This window comes from Parasteatoda tepidariorum, chromosome 10 (genome assembly GCF_982258835.1).
Source record: "Parasteatoda tepidariorum strain Cologne lab strain chromosome 10, Ptep-v5.0, whole genome shotgun sequence".
Classification (NCBI taxonomy): Eukaryota; Metazoa; Arthropoda; class Arachnida; order Araneae; family Theridiidae; genus Parasteatoda; species Parasteatoda tepidariorum.
Genome location: NC_141764.1, coordinates 60,507,565 through 60,520,292, shown reverse-complemented (window position 1 = coordinate 60,520,292; position 12,728 = coordinate 60,507,565). Strand labels below are relative to the sequence as shown.

The 12,728-nt window shown below is 28.7% G+C and overlaps 1 long non-coding RNA gene across 1 annotated transcript; it reads right to left on the bottom strand.

The window, feature by feature from the left end:
• Nucleotides 1–4,840: 4,840 nt before the first annotated feature.
• On the bottom strand, nt 4,841–10,826 carry LOC147802968 (uncharacterized). Its single transcript, XR_015429940.1, has 2 exons — nt 10,641–10,826; nt 4,841–8,998 (listed from the first exon to the last, which is right to left on the bottom strand). It is a non-coding gene; the product is annotated as an uncharacterized LOC147802968 (long non-coding RNA).
• Between the last annotated feature and the right edge of the window lie 1,902 nt (nt 10,827–12,728).

The following is a 12,728-nucleotide window of genomic DNA, read 5'->3' as shown; positions in this document are numbered from 1 at the left end:
TATAATCACGCACAAGCTGTTTTATAAAATTTCAACATAGAAACATTGAAAGACTATTACAATTCATATGTAAAGATAGAAAAGCTGCTTCTCGCTGATGTCTTTGAGAAATTTAGAACTTTATGCCTATCGCACTACGAAATTGACCCGGCGTATGTATTCACCGCCCGCGGTTTAGCTTGGAATGCTTGTCTGAAAATGACGAAGGTGATATTATAATTTTTAACTGAACCCACTTTGCATTTGTTTATAGAGAAAGGGGTGAGAGTAGGAGCGTCGATGATATCCAACGGGTACGCCCGCGCAAACAACAAATACATAACTGGTGATTACAACACTAGTATACCCTCTCCCAACTTAATTTATTTGAATAAGAATAATCTCTATGGTACAGCGATGATGAGCCATCTACTAACCAAAATCTTTCGGTGGTTTCTGAACTTAGATTTGAGTGTTAGTTTGACATATTAAATATGCAAGATGATCAGGATGAGGAAATGATTCTCGAAGTAGACTTGGAATATCCTACGGAAATTCAAGCTCTGCACAGCGATTTACCAGTTGCCTCAGAACAATTAAAAGTTACAAATATGCTTTCACCCTAGAGAAGCGGCAGAATTAATTGTGAGTAACCCCTCAAACGTTTCAAAACTATTACCTAATTTATATGATAAGAATAGATATGTACTCCATTACAGAATCTTAAAATTAGGGTTACAGAGAAAAAAAAATTTAAAACATTTTACGTTTAAAACAAGAAGCCTGGTTACAACCATTCATAAATTTTAATACAGAGATAAGAAAAAAGGCAACTAATTCTTTCGATAAAGATTTCCAGAATGCAATTGTATTGACCACGGACCTAGCGTACGCCTAAGTTCATTCTCACTATAACTTCATTATGAGGAAGGGTATATCTTGAAAGCGGATTTAGAATATCAGCAGGAGATACATGATTTGCACGGCGACTTACACGTTGCATCACAAAAGTTAAAAGTAACATCAAATATGCTTTGGCCCTACTCTCAGAGAATCATATATGAAGACAGCTTTAAATGTTTCGAAACTTAATCCAAATTTAAACGATAAGTATAACTACGTAGTTTAAGTAAATTTGAAAATATATTTAAAATTAGGTGTGCGACCAAAAAAAATTCATAAAGTTTGATCTTTCAAACAAGAATCTGTTAAAACCATTCATCGCTTTTAATACAAAATTTGAGTAAAAAGGCGAATAATATTTTTGATAAGGACTTTTGGAAGCACATGAATAATAGCGACTGAAGAAAAACTAGGGAAAATCTCTGTCACCGATTAAAAAAATGAAATGCATTAAAATTAATCGCTTCTCCCTCTTCATTTTGTTAAATTTATTGTTGAAAACTTAGAACATGTCACACAACATGTAACATCTTTGACACTCAATCGGTCCATATATACTGGTTTCTCCGTCTTCGATACCAGAAAGAGATTTATAAACGGATTTCACAAGAGGCACATTAATAAAGATAGATCGAAAGCAAAATTGTTGTTTACAAACACCGATTCAGACAAAGGATAGTTTTCTTGACATGGTGGAAAACATTGATTTATATGATACACCTGTTTATCCCAAACATCACTTTTTACATTCCAATAAAAATAAAAAGTACTTGGTAAGATGAAAAATTAATTAAATTTGTAATAGTTTAGGAATTAGTCAGATTACGTTCTAAAATGTATTTTTCGTTGAGCGAAAACTGTGAGAAAAATACAGCAATGGGATTAGTGAAAAGTGAAAGACAGAAGCAGTTGAAACGTATTATCTCCTTTTCCCGGGACCACTTGGGACAACTACTGGAGTACGCAGCATGAGCCCCCTTGCACTTAATTTATAGGGGTGGCAACGCTGTCTTCATGGTCAGTACCAAAACAACGAGCAAAGACCGGTCGACCGCGACAAGATGTTTTGGAATACCCAAACCTTTGACATTGGAAGCACATCAAAGGGTTTGGGATATTACGAACCGGGCAGCTGTGATAAGCCATTTTGGGGGGAAAATAGTGAGTTTGGCTTGCTGAACGTGATAAGATGTTTTGTAGAGATAAATTTACCGTCCCTCCGAAAACTTATACTACGGTCAGCAATAACATTCTGATCTTTTTTGTTATCATTTCTTCTGAGTCATTATTTCATGTTCAGATATAACACCGCGAAATATGCTCAGTGATAAGGACTTCAAATGAGCACATCTTTAGAAAAGTTGCTCGTTTTTCGGTTGAAACTTGAATTAATAGGTCACCAGAGCGTAACTTTTTCAAGGAAGCTACCTATCTTAATGCGGACAAGAGACCTTCGTGAATAAAAAAAAAAGTGACACTTTTAAATAGGAATGAATCAGGATTTGTAAATTTAAGGATATAATATTGAGTGTTATCAAATGGTGAAGGGATTTTTCCGTTGTTTTTGCTATGGTGTGCCATGCTACTTAAACACCGATACCGACAGTTATACGCCCGCAGTCACCCCTGAAGCAGTCTCCACCCCTAACGAGTAAGTAACCGCGGGCTTGACGCTAGCCACCAGATGACGTTCGTGACTAGCCGGTTGATGCATACAGGCCAATATGCACCTCCCGTTTACCTGAAGCTCGGGCCAAAGCAGTGTATTGGGGTACCAGGATGCCCCTTCAACTGCCAGGATCCCTTTTTTCAGGGACACGGGTCTTCCCGCACTGCGAACACGTGGGTAGGCTAGCCACTCATTTTATGTGCAGATCTTAAGGACAGGTCCATACAGTGGAACTACAACTACACAGACAGTAGGGGTGAGACACTAATTGATCACATTATTGAAAATGACCATATCAGACTGAACGAAAATAACATTAAACCAATATAAATTTGTTTCACTTAGTAAAAATATGCGTTTAACAGTATTATAAGTGGTGAAATTTCCTACTGATAACAAAAATCGAATTTAATAATACATTTAAAAAATACGTATTATTCATATTACTTAAACCAGTTGACATTTACATTCAATTTATAGAAATTGAATAAATAAAAACGACATCAACAAAATTTGTGCAGCTCTTAGCTCGTTTTGTAAAAACAAAACTACCCAGAACTCACCACGAGGAGGTGGCTGCAAGTCGAGTTCCATTCAAAAATTCCAGTCACTGTGATAGTAGTTATAACCATTTAATAGCATTATTTTTCCCTTTCATCATGACTAAAATCATCTCTATTTACTGTAGAGATTTTTTGATCAAATTCAGGAGCAGCACTAACTAAATAACATGCTGAAAATCTGCTTCCAAAAACATTAGGATTTAGATTAAATCTTAGCTTGAAATATGATCTTAAGAACATCCGCTACTGATGGTAATAATTTTTTCTTTTTAGTTGGCAACCTGAATTTATTATTATTTTTTTAAAAAATTTGTAGAATTTTTAAAGAACAACTTTGAAAGTATTACTATAATATGGGTTTGATTATCAGTCAAGGAAGTTATGAACCCCCACAGAAAAAAAAAATCCCATGGTGTGAGATAAAGATAAATAGGCTTTTAACTATAGCACCATTATTTCACAGAGATGCCGGTGGTGATTGGTCTTCTAGCTCCTTCTATTTGGCGACTTACCAAAAATAGCCTGTATTACCCCAGCAGGTAATACAGGCCATTTTAATTAATACAATAAATGAAAAATTTTATTTCACCATCAAAATCAAGAAGAAATTTAATCTTTTCTTTTTTAAAGACTCTTTAACAAGTCTATTAGAAATAGCTCAACAATAATTTGAATAAATTAGTCAAATTGAGTTGAACAGAAATCTTATTTTTAAATATGAACAAAAAATTTTACTAACTGATTCCAACTTGGGGGAAGAAATAGCAATTTAAAAACAATTACTTGTGAACTACTCATTTGTAGGAACATTTAAGAATTTTTGAAAATAGTCATTAACTTTAAAGCTTATTCTTTTGTTTCTATGCAACAAAATCAGACCAGTATGAGATATGTAAGAAATTGTATAATACAGAAATGAACAACAGCCATTATAAAAAAAAAGAAGAGAAAACATAGCTATTAAAAATTGAAGAGTTACATAAAAAAGATGTTTTAGAAGAATGAGTTTATGCTAACATGAAAAAAATTAAATATCCTAGATTGAAAGAATACGAATCATATTTGGTATTGACTCTTACCAGAGAAAAGTTGAAATGTATCAGATTTAACTGGGTTAAATTTGTGCAATTTTTTCATGTTAATACAATAAAGGAACTTTCATAACACTTAGCAGAAAATATATTTCTTGTAACAATTTCAAGATAAACATGAATTGATTTTAAAATTAAAATTTGTGAATTTCAGAGGTACATTTAAATTCATTGAGAATTTTAGATTTTCTCTAGATTCCAGCTATAATCAAACTGTATTTTAAATATTTATGGTAAATAATACAACAAAAAACAATTTAAATTATTCAATTTAATATCACTGTGCATAGCTGTACCAACAGAGCACACAATGTCTTTTTTAAATACAATTAATAATTTATTTGACAGTAATTGCCAATTTTTCGATCTCCTAAACAATTAAACAGCTTCTCAAGTTCAACGACGGATGCTATTGAATCACCTTAAAAAAAAAATCATTTTTTAATAAGAAAAAAAAATAGCAATGCATTAATTCCCTATGAGAAATTTTAAGCAAACAAAACAAACTATCAAAATTAGTTATAAATTATATATTTTTTGCTTTATCAGTTAAGATTTTGGCTGCGGACTGTGCGCGGATGGGGGACGACTTGGATCAGTCTGCGTAGGGGACGAGGGTGTGCGGTATTGGTCCTCGTTAAACTGTTCTGCCGTAAAGTGCTCGACTTTGCGCACAGTCGTCTTTGGGCTACTGAAGTAGGGGTGACAAGAGAGAGACAAGGCTAGAGGGAAGACAAATTTATTTCAAGAAAAGTATCACTAAGTGGGGAGACAGAACAAAAGAATTCTTTTTGCAGGAAGGTAGTATCTTTTTGGAGGGGATACACCAGGGCGCATTTTATTATATCAGGGCGGGATAAAAGGAGTAAAGGGCAACAGGGTGGAAATTTCTCATCAAAAGAGCATACGGGGCAGGGCGCCCCCCAAACCCCGCCTGGAATGAACCCTGAGAGTATTAATTAAAAAATCTTTATGATTTTGACAGAAAATGCATTCTTTTGTTCAACATACCCATTGGTTGCTGTAAGATCCAATTTGTAATTAAAAATGTATAAAAGAGATAAATTATTTATCGCCAGGTGTATTATGTTTTTCTATCATATACGTTAGTATTATATTAATTACGATAACACTTATTACAAAATATTAGATATTTTTATTCATTTTAATGCTCACTTTAGAATTACCCTCTTATATCTATGTTATTTAGCAGCAAAAGATGAATTTTTACATCTTACAAACAGCAGGAAAATAGTTTTCGGTAAAATAGGAAATTTTTTTTAAAATACCTCAACATTTAAAAATAAATGCAATAAAAAGAGAAAAAATAACATTTCATTTTTTAAAAAACTCATCATACTAGTTTTACTGCAGAAATTTTCCTTCTTAGTAAATAATTAACTATTGACAATGTAAGCAAAACTTAATTTCACATGATTAAATTTTCAATAAAATTAATAAATGCCAAGGTATTTTACATCTATACCTGTACTTACACAGGCCTAGATGGATTAAACTTATTAAACATGTATCAAGCAAGTGGCTATGTGAAAAACTAAAACAAATTGACTCTTAGAGAAAAGGGTCTGGATGAAAATTTCTTATAGTTTATTCAATTAAGAAAAGAATAAAGAGCACAGCATGCAGTTAGTTATAAAAGGATATTTGAATATTTATAAGAGAAACAACAAAATGCCATTTATTATATTAGGGTGACCCGGGGTAATTCGTTGGTAATTATATTTTACATCTATACCTGTACTTACACAGGCCTAGATGGATTAAACTTATTAAACATGTATCAAGCAAGTGGCTATGTGAAAAACTAAAACAAATTGACTCTTAGAGAAAAGGGTCTGGATGAAAATTTCTTATAGTTTATTCAATTAAGAAAAGAATAAAGAGCACAGCATGCAGTTAGTTATAAAAGGATATTTGAATATTTATAAGAGAAACAACAAAATGCCATTTATTATATTAGGGTGACCCGGGGTAATTCGCGATCATTCTGTTTCTGGGGTAAATAATAATCACTTAAGTTTTACTAAAAAAAAAAAATTATTTTTTTAAATTTGAGACACGGATAAGAATGATTCTACACTTTACTAAAGCATAACTATATTTACTTAATAGTTTTTTGTTTAAACTAACAAAATAGGTATCTTTTAAACTGCTTTCTGTATTTTCCATTTCAAAGATGGGTTTCAAAATGTACACATTTCTGCAAAGATCCACCTCCTTCTCTTAATAAATATTTTGAGTTTCTTTTTCTTTAATATAAAAATAGTGTAAGCTTTTGTTTAATTGTTTCACATCTACTGTAAACATTATAATTGATTATAGGAAACTATATCAAATGCTGTCCCCTAGAGATGAGGTAATTATTGATCACTGGGGTAATTCCTGATCATTGTCATTTCTTCTCATTGTCATTTCTTAAATAACAGTTCATATTTATTAAGTGGAACAACTATAAAATATATTTTAACTGTAATAACAAAATTTATTTTTAACTGTATACAAGATAAATGAGTTCTGATTTGCATCATTCTTGGTTTGTCTCACCTTGCTTCTATCTTAATTTTATGTGTGTACAGTGTTAGATTAATTTTTAAATATATAAATTAGCCTAATAATATAAATATGGGATGAAATTACAAGCTTTAAAAGGATACTAAGCTTCTAGAAAGCAAAATTAATGAATTTCTTTTAATGATAGAAAATGAAAATTTCATTGAGAGCTGTTGACATTCCTTACTTAACTTTACACTCTCACCTTAATGAAGTTAAAAAAACTAGTTAAAGTAACCCAGGTGGGAACTCTTTCTTATATTCCAGCAGAACATGAAAATGAGTTGGCTGCTTGCCTAAAATGTATTGCACAATGCAAAGATTTTTGAAAAATTTAAAAGGTTAATCTTTATTCTTGCTTTCAATAGCTGCTTATAAACATATCTTTTTGGTTTATTTCTTTGATCCTGATGTCTTATTTGTTAATTACCAATGTATAATTATTTTTAAACAGTACCATTACTATAAAAACAGGTGATCAGTAATTACCCCAGAAATGATCAAGGGAAGGGGTAATTCCTGATCACTTTTAAATTCTCATTAGATTTTCAAACAAAAGATAGCATAGGACTCATCTCATATAGCCTCTAACTTCCAGTAAATATAAAAATTCTATCTTGAATAGTTTTTTCACAAAATACATGCCTGCATTTCTTAATCAGGAATTACCCCAGGTCAACCTAACTATCAAACTGTTCACCCAGTTTAATTCATTCTTTCAAAGAAAAGGGTTGATTCCAATCAACCAATGGTCATAGTGTCAGTTCTTCGCAATTAATTTTTGTCTCAGAAAATATGGGGAATTAAAAAAAAACAATGTGGATATCAATAGCAATAACTTAAAATGTCAATAGCAATAACTGTGAAAATTACAAAGAAAAAAAAAACAGTGATATCACCACATTAAAGAGTGAGTAATAAAAGCATGAATAGAATTTTGTGTATTGTAATAATTAACTGCAATAAAATAAACAAAACACCCCATGGATTTACCATGCATTGAAAAGTGATTACTCAAATGCCTAATTCAAACTTTGCAAGTTGTAATAATTTTGCTAATTTAAAAGTCATTAAAAAATAAACTGCAAAAAAAGAAATGAAAATATGAATTTACTATGGTATCAAGAATGTTTCAAACTGATTACTGTAATGCACAGTTCAAAATTTCTGAGTTGTGATATTAAAATAATTTAAACCAAATAAAAAAGATGGCCAAATATATCATTGATTAAATAATTTTTTAGTTGCTGTTCAGAATTTGCAACATTACAACTCATTAAAACACAAGTTAAAAAATAAATAAATAAGGGAATAATTAAAACTTTAAACTTAGCATACAAATATATTAATAGCATGTATTTTATACATTTTTGTAAATAATAATAATAAGCTATATTTCTTTTAATTCAATATAATAATGATATAAGAACTCAAAAATTTTGAAGTTCAAATAACACATACATTATTATTCAGAAAGACAAAACTTCACAACTAAATATGGATCAAATAAGAAATTTATTATTCAGATGCAATAAAAGTTTAATATGATAAACTTTTCCTGCATCTGTAATCTTTCTGCATTTCATATATATTTCTGGCAAAACTTTCCTCGTTTTGAAATTACTTTTAAAACCACAAATAATTGAGAATTACAATTAGAAACGCGAATGTAAGAATTTAAAGATAAATGAAGAAAACTATGATTTCTGTAATTTACATGTTTCAATACATTTTCTTCATACTATGACAAATCAAGCGAAATTAAATTATGCTTTAAACATATATAATTTTGTAACACTTGAAAAAAAATAGGCAAAACTTTTAAATAAAATTGATAATTACCCAGGTATTTATGAATTTAAGAGAACCTGACTAATAACTATACTATCTACACTCCAGATGAATCACATAAAGAGAAATTAATTGATACCAAGTGTTTCAGTTTGAAACTAAAAATTACTGCATTATCACCTGGGAGACCTGCTTACTCTTGCCAACAACCGATAAATCATGTTTTTATATGTCAGTTGATCTCAAACACTTGCCCAATAGACACCTGAAATAATTAAAAATAAAAACTAATGAGTCAAAAATTTGTGAAATTGATAAACAAAACTTTCTGGTTACCCTTGCCAACAACCGATCAATCATGTTTTTAGCAATCAGCTCGATCATGTTTTTATCAGTTAGTTGATCTGAAACAACATTTGCCCAATAGACACCTGAAATTATTAAAAATAAAAACTAATATGAGTCAAAAAGTTAACAAATTAATAAACAAAAACTTTCTATCACTTTAATTTTCTTTTTAATTTATTTTTACCAAGATTAAGTAAAGTTGATTTCACTCAAAACTTAGTGTTTACTTAAAATAATTGTTCAGAAACTATATGAATTTAACTTTAAAATTCGAACTGAATCCACATTAAAATATTTTAAATCTGGATCATAGTCTCAGTTTAAAAAAACTAATAAGAATTACCAAGCTAATATCTGTCATCAGTTATGCATAATGTACATGCATGAAAAAAACTTGTCACTATCATGGAAAATTTGGGAATATATCCGTATCATGATCTGTCGTGCCAACTATAATCGTCAAGGTGTGAAATAGACTTTAAACTTGCAAATTTTAAATAAAAAAAAAAAACATGTAGATGCTTGCCCGGGTTATGCCTTTGGTCCGGAAGTTTCCAAGGTGATTATTGTCACAGATTATGATACTGAAATCTCCACACAAATTCTTTGCAATAAGCATTATTAAAACAAAAAATAATATTGTACACACGCCACTTTTTTTTCAATGGTCATAGCAAGTATGCAAAATGATTAGGCAAGCATATGCAAAAAACAACTTTTAGAGCAAATTAAAATAACAATTTGATTTAAATACTGTTAATACTCAAGCAATTTATTACAGAGGTGCCAACTAGTATTATTTGTCCCGCATTAGGATTTTAGAGTCAAGATTACAGATTGATAATTTAGTAATAGAAACTTAAGTTTTTGAGAATTTTACTATTCGGCTTAAAATTAGTTTACGACTCTTAAGTACTAAGAGTTATGAAACTTAGTTATTTGGAAAGTTGGCATACCTGCTAATACATCAATTTTTATAAATGAGTAAACTAATAAGCAACACCTGAAAGAAAAACAATGAAAGTCTATAATAAAAATTAACTTTTACTTCTTCAATATTTTAAAAAGATCATAGTAAAACCAATTTTTATAATTACTGGCATAAAGAATAGTTTTCTCACTATTTAATAACAAATTATATATTAAATATAAAATTACAAGTATATTGAACAATAAATAGCATACCAATGAATCATAAAATCTAATACTAATAAGAAAGAATGCCTAAACAAACCCTTAGATAATAAAACAGATTTTGAAACTATTAGTTCAAATTAGTAACACGTAAAGTTTTCTTTAAAATAAAAAAAAAGGTGATTTGAAATGATTTATACTTTCTAGTGGCATCATGTTGAAAGTTAAATTGATAATTTATTATAATTATAATAATTGTCTAATTTATTAAAATTTATATTTTAGCTATTACTATAATCTAAGTTAAACAATTGCAAAATCCATATTTATTTATTTCATTAAAATTGTCAAACACTGGTAAAAAAAAATGCAACAGAATATAAACATGAATTACATACTTTTGAAGCGCCACTGATTTTAGATTTTATTAACAATGAGTAAAGAAATTAATTGACATCAAATATTTAATTATTATTATGATATTTTTAAGATAAGGACACTAAGAACTGCCTGGTATTTGTTAAAAATCTGCTTTACTCGAAATTTGGTTTCTAATGGAAAAGATTAGCTCATCAATTCTATCATGCTTACTTTCGAAACATTAGGTCGCCATTTTTATGAAATAATTCACTATTTACATTAGTAAAAGCTTGGCGGAAATTCAGAAAAATTCCAATAACAATAATTTTTAGTGAATAAAATCAAACATTCTAATGATGTTTCTCAGATTTTATAAGTAAACACTGGAACCAGAAGACGTCGATTCGATAACGCTTGCGTGGCAAGGCGGGCGCCGCAGTAGATGTGACGTCACAAATCTTGTGCGGTGCCGCCTTGACGCTTGACGTCACGTCATCCTCTAAAGGGCTAGCGAAAATATTTCAAACTTTTGAGCAACGTAAAATATTTTTTACTTTAGCTAATTTAATACTTAAATATTTTTAAGAGGTGATTTTTTAGTTTTTATTAGATTAAATCAATGTAATTTATCACATTATAATTCACTAGAATGAACAAGCAAGACTGTTTGATGCTTTTCATGAAGCTGTGTTTATGATAGAAAATAATTTAACAAGAATTTTTTTCTTTTAATTTTAAATCCTGATTCATCATTACTATTTTAATATTAAAAGAATAAAGCTTATTTAACTGTATAATTTATTATTTTCTAATATGTAGTCAAATATTAGATTTAATCATATATTTGAAAATAAGAAATGATATATTTTAATAAGTAAACAAATAAGAGATAAATAAACATATGTTATATCATGACAAAAGAGACATAGAAATAATTCTTTCAGGATCCTATGATATACATTTATATTCCAAGCGGAAATATAAACATAAGTACTGCAATTATTTACAAATAAACAGAGCATATAGTATTCAAATAGCACTAGTAATTTAGCTATGTAGTAATTATAAAGTTATAATTATAAGTAATTTAGCAAAGTATTTCGATCATTAAGATTGTAAAACTTTGAAATAGTATAAAGATATATTATTTTCAAAAATAAATATACCTTTTTTCTATTATAAAAAAAATAAAGTATTTTCAAATCTTAAGTTTTTCTAATATATAGCAAATTTATTGAAGACAATCTTTCTTATAAGATTTGTTAAAAAAAATATCCCAAAACAGAGTTTCCTCTAGAGCATTTTCAGTATAATATTGGTACAATATTTTGAACTGAAATTGTTCAATAATTAAAAAAATTTACTCACTGAAAAAGGCAAGAAAATATTGATTGTTTTTTATGAACTGCATTTGAAATTGTCTACAAGTTTTTGTTAAATCATAATTTTAAAAAAAAATTATGATACGAAAAATATAAAAGCATTTATTAAAATAATTTTTCCTGTCACTCAATAAGATACAACTCATTAATTAATATATTTTATATAAGATACATTTCAATGAATATACATGTGTATAAATTTATATATTGTTTTAAAGTTTGTTTACATATACTCTTCCAGATCTATAAAATAAACATAAAAATGGGTATAAAATGAGAATAACACATTTAATCTGGAGCAAATTCAAAATTTATTTATCCTTAACGCTTATTAATGCAATATTTTATGAAGTACATTAGGCTGGTTCTAAAAAAAATTATTACTTATTAAAATTATTATTGAACTCGAATTCAAATACGAAAAGCATACAAGTGAAAAATTTTTCGCTTTAAATATTACTGCTTTTTTGTCAAAAAAAGCACAAAAATTTATAAAAATTTTAGACAGAAAGATAAATATTTTTCAAAGTGTCATTTGAAAGTTTCAGTCAAGCAATAAATAACTTTTGAACACTTTTCACAATCTTTTGTTAATGTGACGCATTAAAATTTAACTACAATATTTAAAAACGAATTATAATATAATAAAAAAATTATTTAAGATAACACTAAAACAATTTATCTGTATTCGAAAGATTTATATCATATGAATCATGATCAACAGTTTCATTAATATTCTTTTAAATAATAACGTACAAAAATTAAAATGGCTAACAATGAATTAAATTCCTTTTTTATTAATATAATTTAATGTAACGAAGTTTTTTTTTTTTTGAGTTCAAGTATGAATATAGACGAAATTTTACTCATATGATCGTAAGCTATAGTTAAGAAAAAATAAGCTTCAAATGTCATGTTATTAATTTTTATTTCTTTT